The 12,711-nt window shown below is 41.5% G+C and overlaps 1 protein-coding gene across 1 annotated transcript in view; it reads right to left on the bottom strand.

The window, feature by feature from the left end:
- The window catches only part of utrn (utrophin), a 686,012-nt gene that overhangs the window by 340,305 nt on the left and 332,996 nt on the right, over positions 1-12,711 (bottom strand). The window lies entirely within an intron of this gene.

The following is a 12,711-nucleotide window of genomic DNA, read 5'->3' as shown; positions in this document are numbered from 1 at the left end:
ATTTATGCTGCTACCAGTGAAGGACATTTAGAAAACCAAAAGTACACTGGACAACACAAATATTGCAATCTTATTAACCAACTACTGAAATAAAAACTGAATGACCTCTGGTGCGCAGAACCAATACTATCTATTCATAATATATTCTTCACTAGCAGATCTAGACAACATCAAAAAGTGAGGGACAAATTTTTTAAACACATTCTTCTGATCATTTATCTTTGATTTAGCATTTTGCCTGATAGCAAACAAACTGTAACCTATGAATTGAAGTACTATACTAAATGAACTAACAAGACCAATGGTTTGTACACCAGTTGAACTTTCTTATGAGGATTGAGACCTGATTGTATGCCAAAGATAGTACATTAATATAGAGCTGGAATCAAGCAAGCATAATTTCTGCACAGGCTTTGAATGAAGAAAGTTTGTGCATTTAATCTTCAGCAATTATTGTATTGAATATAAATATCAGAAGCTCCAGTAAATTGAAAGTCACACTTTCGTAATTACCATTCCCACATCAATACATCCCCAATTTCTTGGTTCACTCAGACAGCTTTAGCATTTGTTTGGATATTAAGAGTTAAACAGCTAAAGCTCCAGTCAACTCAACCTATGACCATATTTTCCTCTCTTTATGAAGTGTCCAACGAGATCTAACCATTTCAGTTAAAGCAAGTTATAACCATTATGTCCATATCCTGCAAAAGGAGAAACTCAAACAGATCCTGGAAACTAATGTTTGATCATTAGCATCTTTAAAAATACTAGCATTTTTAATCTTTTGAAAAGCAATTTGAAAATCAGTAACAAAGAATGAAAGTGAACAGAAAAGGGATAAAAAGTCACTAATCAGAACTGAAGAAGTGTCAATGAACCAGAAACTCCGGAACCCTGTTAACTCCACTTTCTGTCCAAAGATGCTGCCAGACCTGCTGGGTCATAGATATGTACAGCATGGAAACACACCCTTCGGTCCAACTTGTTCAACCAGATATCCTAAATTAATCTAATCCCATTTTCCAGCACTTTGCCCATATCCCTCTAAATCCTTCCAATTCATATACCCATCCAGATGCCTTTTAACTGTTGTAACTGTACCAGCCTCCACCACTGCCTCTGGCAGCTCATTCCATATACACACTCCCATCTATGTGAAAAAGTTGCCCCTTAGGCCCTTTTTAAATCTTTCTCCTCTTACCCAAAACCTATAAATCCATGCCCTTGAGTTCTGGACTCCCTCACCCCAAGGAAAATACCTTGTCTATTCACCCTATCTATGCTCCTCATGATTTTATAAATCCCTATAAAATCAGCCTCCAACACTCCAAAGAAAACAGTCGCAGTCTTTTAAGCCTCTCCCTACCTCTCAGGAAATTCCATTTTTGTTCCAGATCTTTAATATCTGCAGTTCTTTCTATTTTTTTTTGAAAATCAGTGACCTGCATTTATGTTTCAGTCACATTGGCACACATGTCCTAGCTGCATCATGATTTTTGGATGTCATTAGTAACACCACTGAGTGGTCATGATTTGGAGATGTCGGTGTTGGACTGGGGTGTGCAAAGGTAAAAATCACAACACCAGGTTATAGTCCAACAGGTTTAATTGGAAGCACTAGCATTCAGAGCGCCATTCCTTCATCAGATGAAGGAGCAGCGCTCCAAAAGCTAGTGTGCTTCCACATATAACCTGGTGCTGTGTGATTTTTAACTTTGTACAACTGAGTGGTGTCTTCGAAAAATGATTCTACATTATCTATAGCAACCAATGAAAATTTACAGACTGTATTTCTGTGGCACCTTGGAGCAAATGAATTCAATAAATGTATCCAAAGCAAAACTGCAACTAAAATAACTTTTCAGTTTTACAAATGTACTTGTATTAAAAAAAACACACACAAGGCTTCAACTAAATTCATCATAAAAAGCTGACATCATCTCCATCTCTCCCGCCCCACACTGGTCACGTCCACAGTAAGGAACAAATTCTAAGGAAACATTAATATACAGAAAATTGCTGATTCAGACAAACTTAATGCTAAATATTTGTTTTTCCCACATGGAAATTTAGATATTTCACTGCAGCATCCTTCAAAACATGTTCAAACTGCAACATTAATCTATTTCTCTAATCAACCTGTTCAGAGCAGGTGGGATTAGAATCTGGAGTCTGTTGGTCCACTACCACTGTGCCACAACACTGCAACACTAAAACCTACTAAGTTCCCTCTGAGGGGTACAAAAGATCCTACCCATTCCACTTTAAAGCCATAAAGACTAGAATTCCCTCATCTGGTCTAAATTAGCCGATTGAACATAGAACAGTACAGAACAGGAAACTCAACTCTCTTAGCATTTGGTACAGAATTAGATTAGAAAAGAAAAAAAATTATTAGCATGCAGGATTAGGGGAAACATCTCAAAAGCTACAGTGAATTCAGGCTGTCTTACTCAAAACAAATTGACAAATGCAAGTTATTATCTGCCATTTATCATATTTAATTTTGAATTCTCTAACACCAGAGTGCCTGACTGGATAATTTCACCAACACAATATGGTGGCTCAGTAGTTAGCACTGCTGACTCACGCACTAGAGTCCTAGGTTCAATTCAACCTCAGGCAACTGTTTGCGTGGAGTTTGAACGTTCTTCCCGTGTCTGCATGGGTTTCCTCCAGGTGCTCAGATTTCAAGCCATAGTCCAAAAAATGTGCAGGTTAGATGGAATTCGGCATAGAAATGAGACGTTACGGACTAGGGGACTAGGTGTGGGTGGGATGCTCTTTAGAAAGTCATGGAGATATGATGGTCCAAATGACTATTCTGCAATGGAGGGATTTTGTTCCATGAACACTTTACAACTGAACTAAACAGGTGTTTCCTGAATGACCATTCCAAGAGGTTTGGATTTGCAGTTTCCAGTGTGAACCAGTAAACTTGCAGCTTATTGTTCGGAAAGATATCAATTAGCTTTCTAAAAAAGATGGACATGTGATTGAAAATTTAGAAATATTACAGGAAGTTCCGAGGAATGCCACTTGACCCGAAACATTAACTCTGATTTCTCTGCACAGATGCTGTTGGACCTGCTAAGCTTATCCAGCAATTTCTGTTTTTGTCTAAAAATATTACACCTCATTTATGTTCAAATCTGGGTTATGAAATGGTTACCAGCACTCAGAAGTTTTAATCCATACTGGTAAAGAGAATTTCATAATATTTCATGATGGTTTGAACCAAAGAGATAAAAAGCCACTAATCAGTGACTGTCTGGTCCCTTTTCTCAGCCAGAGTATCATGCTTTCAAAAGACAAGTGAAATCAGTGACACCTCAGATACACAACATTAAAATCCATGTTCCCATTAGTGTTTTGATATTTCAGGTTGTTGTTATCAACAACCCACAATTCTGATTTAGTCATGAATGAGGCACCAGCACCAAAAAATCCTTTCCAAACTTTCAGGGGCATACATTTCAAATTGAAAAAGCTGAGAAGTAAAAAAACACAAAGCTTAATTAGATCAAACTACCTTGGTCTGCAGGTCACCTTTTAGATACTCCTTCCTGTAAGAACTATCTGACTATATTCAGTATTAATAAGAATGTTCTTCTGTCAGTTATGAAACACAGCTGAAATTCCATCATCAAGTCTTGGCTTCACAACTATATCATTCATGTCATCCATGAATCTTCATGTAGAAATTGCAAGTGCATTTTAATTTCAAGAACAGACCAAACAGCATAACTTATGGTTAGGATTATTACCATTTGCAAGAATCATTAAACTTGTTTGACTGTTTGAGCTTTGGAGCTTTTCATCACCCATAGTAGTCCAGCCTTCTTTTCAAAATAACAGAATAAAAGGCGCTGTGTCACTTATTCCACATTCGATTCCAAACCCAAGAGACTGAAGATTTAAAACAGGGCAGTCGCCATGGTTCTACTGTAAAAGAGGGTTGCTGCCATGGTTCTACTGTAAAAGAGGGTTGTCGCCATGGTTCTACAGTAAAAGAGGACAGTTGTCATGGTTCTACTTTAAAAGAGGACAGTTGTCATGGTTCTACTGTAAAAGAGGATAGTCGCCATGGTTCTACTGTAAAAGAGGACAGTTGTCAAAGTCCTACTTTAAAAGAGGATAGTCGTCATGGTTCTCCTGTAAAGGAGGACAGTCATCCTAGTTCTACTGCAAAAGAGGACTGTTGTCATGGCTCTACTTTAAAAGTGTTGTCGTCACCATGGCTCTACTGCAAACAGAGTAGTCATGTTTCTACTGTAAAAGAGGACAGTCATCCTGGTTCTACTGTAAAAGAGGATTGTCACCATGGTTCTACAGTAAAAGATGACAGTTGTCATGGTTCTACTGTAAAAGAGGGTAGTCGCCATGGTTCTACAGTAAAAGAGGACAGTTGTCATGGTTCTACTTTAAAAGAGGGTAGTCGCCATGGTTCTACTGTATAAGAGGACAGTCATCCTGGTTCTACCGTAAAAGTGGGTAGTCACCATGGTTCTACTGTAAAAGAGGGTAGTCGCCATGGTTCTACTGTAAGAGAGGGTAGTCACCATGGTTCTACTGTAAATGAGGGTAGTCACCATGGTTCTACTTTAAAAGGGGGTAGTCTCCATGATTCGACTGTAAAAGAGGACAGTCGTCATGGTTCTACTGTAAAAGAGGGCAGTCGTCCTGGTTCTGCTTTAAAAGAGGGTAGTCACCATGGTTCGACTGTAAAAAAGGGTAGTCACCTTGGTTCTACTGTAAAAGAGTGCAGTCGCCATAGTTCTACTGTACAAGAGGACAGTCCTCATGGCTCTACTGTATAAGAGGGTAATCACCATGGTTCTACTGTGAAAGAGGACAGTCGCAATAGTTCTACTGTAAAAGAGGACAGTTGCTATGGTTCTAATGTAAAAGTGGACAGTCGCCATGGTATTCCTGTAAAAGAGGAAGTCGCCATGGTTCTACTGTAAAAGAGGGTAATCACCATGGTTTTACAGTAAAAGAGGACAGTTGTCATGGTTCTACTTTAAATGAGGGTAGTCGCCATAGTTTTATTGTACAAGAGGAGAGTCCTCATGGTTCTACTGTGAAAGAGGGTAATCGTCATGGTTCTACTGTAAAAGAAAGCAGTCACCATGGCTCTACTGTATAAGAGGGTAATCGCCATGGTTCTACTGTAAAAGAGGACAGTTGTCATAGTTCTACTGTAAAAGAGGGTAGTCATCATGTTTCTACTGTAAAAGAGGACAGTCATCCTAGTTCTACTGTAAAAGAGGACTGTCACCATGGTTCTACAGTAAAAGAGGACAGTTGTCATGGCTCTACTTGAAAAAGAGGGTTGTCGTCATGGTTCTACTGTAAACAGAGTAGTCATGTTTCTACTGTAAAAGAGGACAGTCATCCTGGTTCTACTGTAAAAGAGGATTGTCACCATGGTTCTACAGTAAAAGAGGACAGTTGTCAAGGTTCTACTTTAAAAAGAGGGTTGTCGTCATGGTTCTACTGTAAAAGAGGAAGTCGCCATGGTTCTACTGTAAAAGAGGACAGTTGTCATGGTTCTACTGTAAAAGAGGGTAGTCGCCATGGTTCTACAGTAAAAGAGGACAGTTGTCATGGTTCTACTTTAAAAGAGGGTAGTCGCCATGGTTCTACTGTATAAGAGGACAGTCGTCCTGGTTCTACCGTAAAAGTGGGTAGTCACCACGGTTCTACTGTAAAAGAGGACAGTTGCCATGGTTCTACTGTAAAAGAGGGTAGTCGCCATTGGTTTTACTGTAACAGAGGACAGTTGTCATGGTTCTACTGTAAAAGAGGGTAGTCATAATGTTTCTACTGTAAAAGAGGACAGTCGCCATGGTTCTACTGTAAATGAGGGTAGTCACCATGGTTCTACTTTAAAAGGGGGTAGTCTCCATGATTCGACTGTAAAAGAGGACAGTCGTCATGGTTCTACTGTAAAAGAGGGCAGTCGTCCTGGTTCTGCTTTAAAAGAGGGTAGTCACCATGGTTCGACTGTAAAAAAGGGTAGTCACCTTGGTTCTACTGTAAAAGAGGGCAGTCGCCATAGTTCTACTGTAAAAGAGGACAGTTGCTATGGTTCTAATGTAAAAGTGGACAGTCGCCATGGTATTCCTGTAAAAGAGGAAGTCGCCATGGTTCTACTGTAAAAGAGGGTAATCACCATGGTTTTACAGTAAAGGAGGACAGTTGTCATGGTTCTACTTTAAATGAGGGTAGTCGCCATAGTTTTATTGTACAAGAGGAGAGTCCTCATGGTTCTACTGTAAAAGAGGAAGTCGACATGGTTCTACTATAAAAGAGGACAGTCGCCATTGGTTTTACTGTAACAGAGGACAGTTGTCCTGGTTCTACTGTAAAAGAGGGTAGTCACTATGGTTCTACTGTAAAGGAGGTCAGTCGTCCTGGTTCTACTTTACAAGAGGGTAGTCGCCATGGTTCTACTATAAAAGAGGACAGTTGCCATGGCTCTACTTTAAAAGAGGGTCATCACCATGGTTCTACGGTAAAAGAGGGTAGTCGTCATGGTTCTACTGTAAAACAGGGTAGTCACCTTGGGTCTACTGTAAAAGAGGTAGTCGCCACTGGTTTTACTGTAAAAGAGGACAGTCGTCATGGTTCCACTGTAAAAGAGGTAGTCGCCATTGGTTTTATTGTAAAAGTGGACAGTCGTCCTGGTTCTACTCTAAAAGAGGATAGTCACCCTGGTTCTACTGTAAAAGAGGATAGTTGACATGTTTCTACAGTAAAAGAGGACAGTCGTCCTGACTCTACTTTGAAAGAGGGTAGTCGCCATGGTTCTACTTTAAAAGAGGGCAATCTTCATGGTTCTACTGTAAAAGAAAGTAGTCACATGGCTCTACTGTATAAGAGGGTAATCGCCATGGTTCTACTGTGAAAGAGGACAGTCGCAATAGTTCTACTGTAAAAGAGGACAGTTGCAATGGTTCTAATGTAAAAGTGGACAGTCGCCATGGTACTACTGTAAAAGAGGGTAATCACCTTGGTTTTACAGTAAAAGAGGACAGTTGTCATGGTTCTACTTTAAATGAGGGTAGTCGCCATTGGTTTTACTGTAAAAGAGGACAGTCGTCCTGGTTCTACCGTAAAAGTGGGTAGTCACCACGGTTCTACAGTAAGAGAGGACAGTTGTCATGGTTCTACTGTAAGAGAGGGTAGTCACCATGGTTCTACTGTAAAAGAGGACAGTCGTCCTGGTTCTACTGTAAAAGAGGGTAGTCGCCGTGGTTCTACTGTAAAAGAGGACAGTCATCCTGGTTCTACTGTAAAAGAGGACAACGCTATTGTTCTACTTTAAAAGAGGCGAGTCGCCATGGTTCTACTGTAAAACAGGGTTATCGCCATGGTTCCACTGCAAAAGAGGATAGTTGCCATGGTTGTACAGTAAAAGAGGACAGTTGTCATAGTTCTGCTTTAAAAGAGGGTAGTCGCCATGGTTCTACTGTAAAAGAGCGCAGTCACCATGGTTCTACTGTAAAATAAGACAGATGCCATGGCTGTACTGTAAAAGAGGGTAAGCACCATGGTTCTATTGTAAAAGAGGACAGCTGTCATGGCTCTACTTTAAAAGAGGGTTGTCACCATGGTTCTACTGAAAAACAGAGTAGTCATGTTTCTACTGTAAAAGAGGACAGTCATCCTGGTTCTACTGTAAAAGAGGGTAGTCACCATGGTTTTACAGGACTGTCACCATGGTTTTACAGTAAAAGAGGACAGTTGTCATGGTTCAACTTTACAAGAGGGTTGTCATCATGGTTCTACTGTAAAAGAGGGTCGCCACCATGGTTCTACTGTAAAAGAGGACAGTCGCCATGATTCTACTGTAAAAAAGGACAGTCATGGTTCGACTGTAAAAGTGGGTAGTCACCATGGTTCTACTTTAAAAGAGGAGAGTCGCCATGGTTCTAATGTAAAAGAGGGCAGACGCCATGGCTCTACTGTAAAAGAGGGTAGTCACCGTGGTTCTACTGTAAAAGAGGGTTGTCGCCATGGTTCAACTGTAAAAGAGGACAGTCCCCATGGTTCTACTGTAAAAGTAGACAGTCATCATGGTTCTAATGTAAAAGAGGGCAGTCGCAATGCCTCTACTGTAAATGAGGGGAGTCGCCATGGCTCTACTGTAAAAGGGGACGGTCACCATGGTTCTACTGTAAAAGAGGGTAATTGTCATGGTTCTACTGTAAAAGAAAGTAGTCACCATGGTTCTACTGTACAAGAGGGGAGTCGCCAAGGTTCTACTGTAAAAGAGGACACTCGTCCTGGTTCTACTGTAAAAGTGGGTAGTCGCCATGGTTCTTACTGTAAAAGAGAGTAGTCGCCATGGTTGTACTGTAAAAGAGGGTCGTCGCCATTGTTCTACTGTAAAAGAGGACAGTCACCATGGTTCTACTGTAAAAGAGAACTGTTGTCATAGTTCTACTTTAAAAGAGGGTAGTCGTCATGGTTCTACTGTGAAAGAGGGCAGTCACCATGGTTCTACTGTAAAAGAGGATAGTTGCCATAGCTGTACTGTAAAAAAGGGCAGTCACCATTGTTCAACTGTAAAAGAGGACATTTGCCATAGCTCTACAGTAAAAGAGGGTAGTCACCATGGTTCTACTGAAAAACAGAATAGTCATGTTTCTACTGTAAAAGAGGACAGTCATCCTGGTTCTACTGTAAAAGAGGGCAGTCATCATGGTTTTACAGGACTGTCACCATGGTTCTACTGTAAAAGAGGGTAGTCGCCATGGTTCTACTGTAAAAGAGGACAGTTGCCATGGCTCTACTTTAAAAGAGAGTCGTCACCCTGGTTCGACTGTAAAAGAGAGTAGTCGCAATGGTTCTACTGAAAAAGAGTACAGTCGTCATGGTTCTACTGTAAAAGAGGGTCGTCGCCATGGTTCTACTGTAAAAGAGGACAGTCATGGTTCTACTGTAAAAGAGGGTAGTCACCATGGTTTTACAGGACTGTCACCATGGTTCTACTGTAAAAGTGGGTAGTCACCATGGTTCTACTGTAAAAGAGGACAGTTGCCATGGCTCTACTTTAAAAGAGGGTCGTCACCATGGTTCGACTGTAAAAGAGAGTAGTCGCCATGGTTCTACTGAAAAAGAGGGTCGTCGCCATGGTTCTACTGTAAAAGAGGACAGTCATGGTTCTACTGTAAAAGAGGGTAGTCACCATGTTTCTACTGTAAAAGAGGACAGGTGCCGTAGCTCAACTGTAAAAGAGGGTAGTCACCATGGTTTTACAGTAAAAGTGGGTAGTCGCCATTGGTTTTACTGTAAAAGAGGACAGTCGTCATGGTTCTACTGTAAAAGTGGGTAGTCACCATGGTTCTACTGTAAAAGAGGATAGTCGCCATAGTTCTACTGTAAAAGAGGACAGTCGCCATAGTTCTACTATAGAGAGTAGTCCCCAATGTTCTACTGTAAAAGAGGGTCGTCACCCTGGTTCGACTGTAAAAGAGAGTAGTCGCAATGGTTCTACTGAAAAAGAGTACAGTCGTCATGGTTCTACTGTAAAAGAGGGTCATCGCCATGTTTCTACTGTAAAAGAGGACAGTCATGGTTCTACTGTAAAAGATGGTTGTCACCATGGTTTTACAGGACTGTCACCATGGTTCTACTGTAAAAGTGGGTAGTCACCATGGTTCTACTGTAAAAGAGGACAGTTGCCATGGCTCTACTTTAAAAGAGGGTCGTCACCACGGTTCTACTGTAAAAGAGGACAGTTGCCATGGTTCTACTGTAAAAGAGGGTAGTCGCCATTGGTTTTACTGTAAAAGAGGACAGTCATCCTGGCTCTACTGTAAAAGAGGGTAGTCACCATGGTTCTACTGTAAGAGAGGACAGTTGTCATGGTTCTACTTTAAAAGAGGGTAGTCACCATGGTTTTACAGTAAAAGAGGACAGTCGCCATAGTTCTACTGTAAGAGAGGGTAGTCACCATGGTTCTACGTAAAAGAGGGTTGTCAATATGGTTCTACTGTAAACAAGGACAGTCGTCCTGGTTCGACTGTAAAAGAGGGTAGTCGCCGTGGTTCTACTGTAAAAGAGGACAGTCGTCCTGGTTCTACTGTAAAAGAGGGTAGTCGCCGTGGTTCTACTGTAAAAGAGGACAGTCATCCTGGTTCTACTGTAAAAGAGGACAACGCTATTGTTCTACTTTAAAAGAGGCGAGTCGCCATGGTTCTACTGTAAAACAAGGTTATCGCCATGGTTCCACTGCAAAAGAGGATAGTTGCCATGGTTGTACAGTAAAAGAGGACAGTTGTCATAGTTCTGCTTTAAAAGAGGGTAATCGCCATGGTTCTACTGTAAAAGAGCGCAGTCACCATGGTTCTACTGTAAAATAAGACAGATGCCATGGCTGTACTGTAAAAGAGGGTAAGCACCATGGTTCTATTGTAAAAGAGGACAGCTGTCATGGCTCTACTTTAAAAGAGGGTTGTCACCATGGTTCTACTGAAAAACAGAGTAGTCATGTTTCTACTGTAAAAGAGGACAGTCATCCTGGTTCTACTGTAAAAGAGGGTAGTCACCATGGTTTTACAGGACTGTCACCATGGTTTTACAGTAAAAGAGGACAGTTGTCATGGTTCAACTTTACAAGAGGGTTGTCATCATGGTTCTACTGTAAAAGAGGGTCGCCACCATGGTTCTACTGTAAAAGAGGACAGTCGCCATGATTCTACTGTAAAAAAGGACAGTCATGGTTCGACTGTAAAAGTGGGTAGTCACCATGGTTCTACTTTAAAAGAGGAGAGTCGCCATGGTTCTAATGTAAAAGAGGGCAGACGCCATGGCTCTACTGTAAAAGAGGACAGTCCCCATGGTTCTACTGTAAAAGTAGACAGTCATCATGGTTCTAATGTAAAAGAGGGCAGTCGCAATGCCTCTACTGTAAATGAGGGGAGTCGCCATGGCTCTACTGTAAAAGGGGACGGTCACCATGGTTCTACTGTAAAAGAGGGTAATTGTCATGGTTCTACTGTAAAAGAAAGTAGTCACCATGGTTCTACTGTATAAGAGGGGAGTCGCCAAGGTTCTACTGTAAAAGAGGACACTCGTCCTGGTTCTACTGTAAAAGTGGGTAGTCGCCATGGTTCTTACTGTAAAAGAGAGTAGTCGCCATGGTTGTACTGTAAAAGAGGGTCGTCGCCATGGTTCTACTGTAAAAGAGGACAGTCACCATGGTTCTACTGTAAAAGTGGGTAGTCGCCATGGTTCTTACTGTAAAAGAGAGTAGTCGCCATGGTTGTACTGTAAAAGAGGGTCGTCGCCATGGTTCTACTGTAAAAGAGGACAGTCACCATGGTTCTACTGTAAAAGTGGGTAGTCGCCATGGTTCTTACTGTAAAAGAGAGTAGTCGCCATGGTTGTACTGTAAAAGAGGGTCGTCGCCATTGTTCTACTGTAAAAGAGGACAGTCACCATGGTTCTACTGTAAAAGAGAACTGTTGTCATAGTTCTACTTTAAAAGAGGGTAGTCGTCATGGTTCTACTGTGAAAGAGGGCAGTCACCATGGTTCTACTGTAAAAGAGGATAGTTGCCATAGCTGTACTGTAAAAAAGGGCAGTCACCATTGTTCAACTGTAAAAGAGGACATTTGCCATAGCTCTACAGTAAAAGAGGGTAGTCACCATGGTTCTACTGAAAAACAGAATAGTCATGTTTCTACTGTAAAAGAGGACAGTCATCCTGGTTCTACTGTAAAAGAGGGCAGTCATCATGGTTTTACAGGACTGTCACCATGGTTCTACTGTAAAAGAGGGTAGTCGCCATGGTTCTACTGTAAAAGAGGACAGTCGTCATGGTTCTACTGTAAAAGAGGGTAGTCACCCTGGTTTGACTATAAAAGAGAGTAGTCGCCATGGTTCTACTGAAAAAGAGTACAGTCGTCATGGTTCTACTGTAAAAGAGGGTCGTCGCCATGGTTCTACTGTAAAAGAGGACAGTCATGGTTCTACTGTAAAAGAGGGTAGTCACCATGGTTTTACAGGACTGTCACCATGGTTCTACTGTAAAAGTGGGTAGTCACCATGGTTCTACTGTAAAAGAGGACAGTTGCCATGGCTCTACTTTAAAAGAGGGTCGTCACCATGGTTCGACTGTAAAAGAGAGTAGTCGCCATGGTCCTACTGAAAAAGAGGGTAGTCGCCATTGGTTATACTGTAAAAGAGGACAGTCGTCATGGTTCTACTGTAAAAGTGGGTAGTCACCATGGTTCTACTGTAAAAGAGGATAGTCGCCATAGTTCTACTGTAAAAGAGGACAGTCGCCATAGTTCTACTATAGAGAGTAGTCCCCAATGTTCTACTGTAAAAGAGGGTAGTCACCGTGGTCCTACTGTAAAAGAGGGTAGTCCCCAAGGTTCTACTGTAAAAGAGGAGTCGCCTTGGTTCTACTGTAAAAGTGGACAGTCATCATGGTTCTAATGTAAAAGAGGGCAGTCGCGATGGCTCTACTGTAAATGAGGGTAGTCGCCATGGCTCTACTGTAAAAGAGGGTAGTTGTCATGGTTCTCCTGTAAAAGGGGACGGTCGTCCTGATTCTACTTTAAAAGAGGGTCGTCACCATGGTTCTACTGTAAAAGAGGGTAATCGTCATGGTTCTACTGTAAAAGAGGATAGTCGCCATGTTTCTAATGTCAGAGGACAGTCGCCATGGTTCTACTGTAAAAGGGG

Source organism: Chiloscyllium plagiosum, unplaced genomic scaffold, assembly GCF_037043375.1.
Source record: "Chiloscyllium plagiosum isolate Xiang-an unplaced genomic scaffold, Cpla_swu_hap1 HiC_scaffold_10, whole genome shotgun sequence".
Taxonomy (NCBI): Eukaryota; Metazoa; Chordata; class Chondrichthyes; order Orectolobiformes; family Hemiscylliidae; genus Chiloscyllium; species Chiloscyllium plagiosum.
The sequence above is the reverse complement of the archived record's forward strand: the minus strand, read 5'-3'. Positions and strand labels throughout refer to the sequence as shown.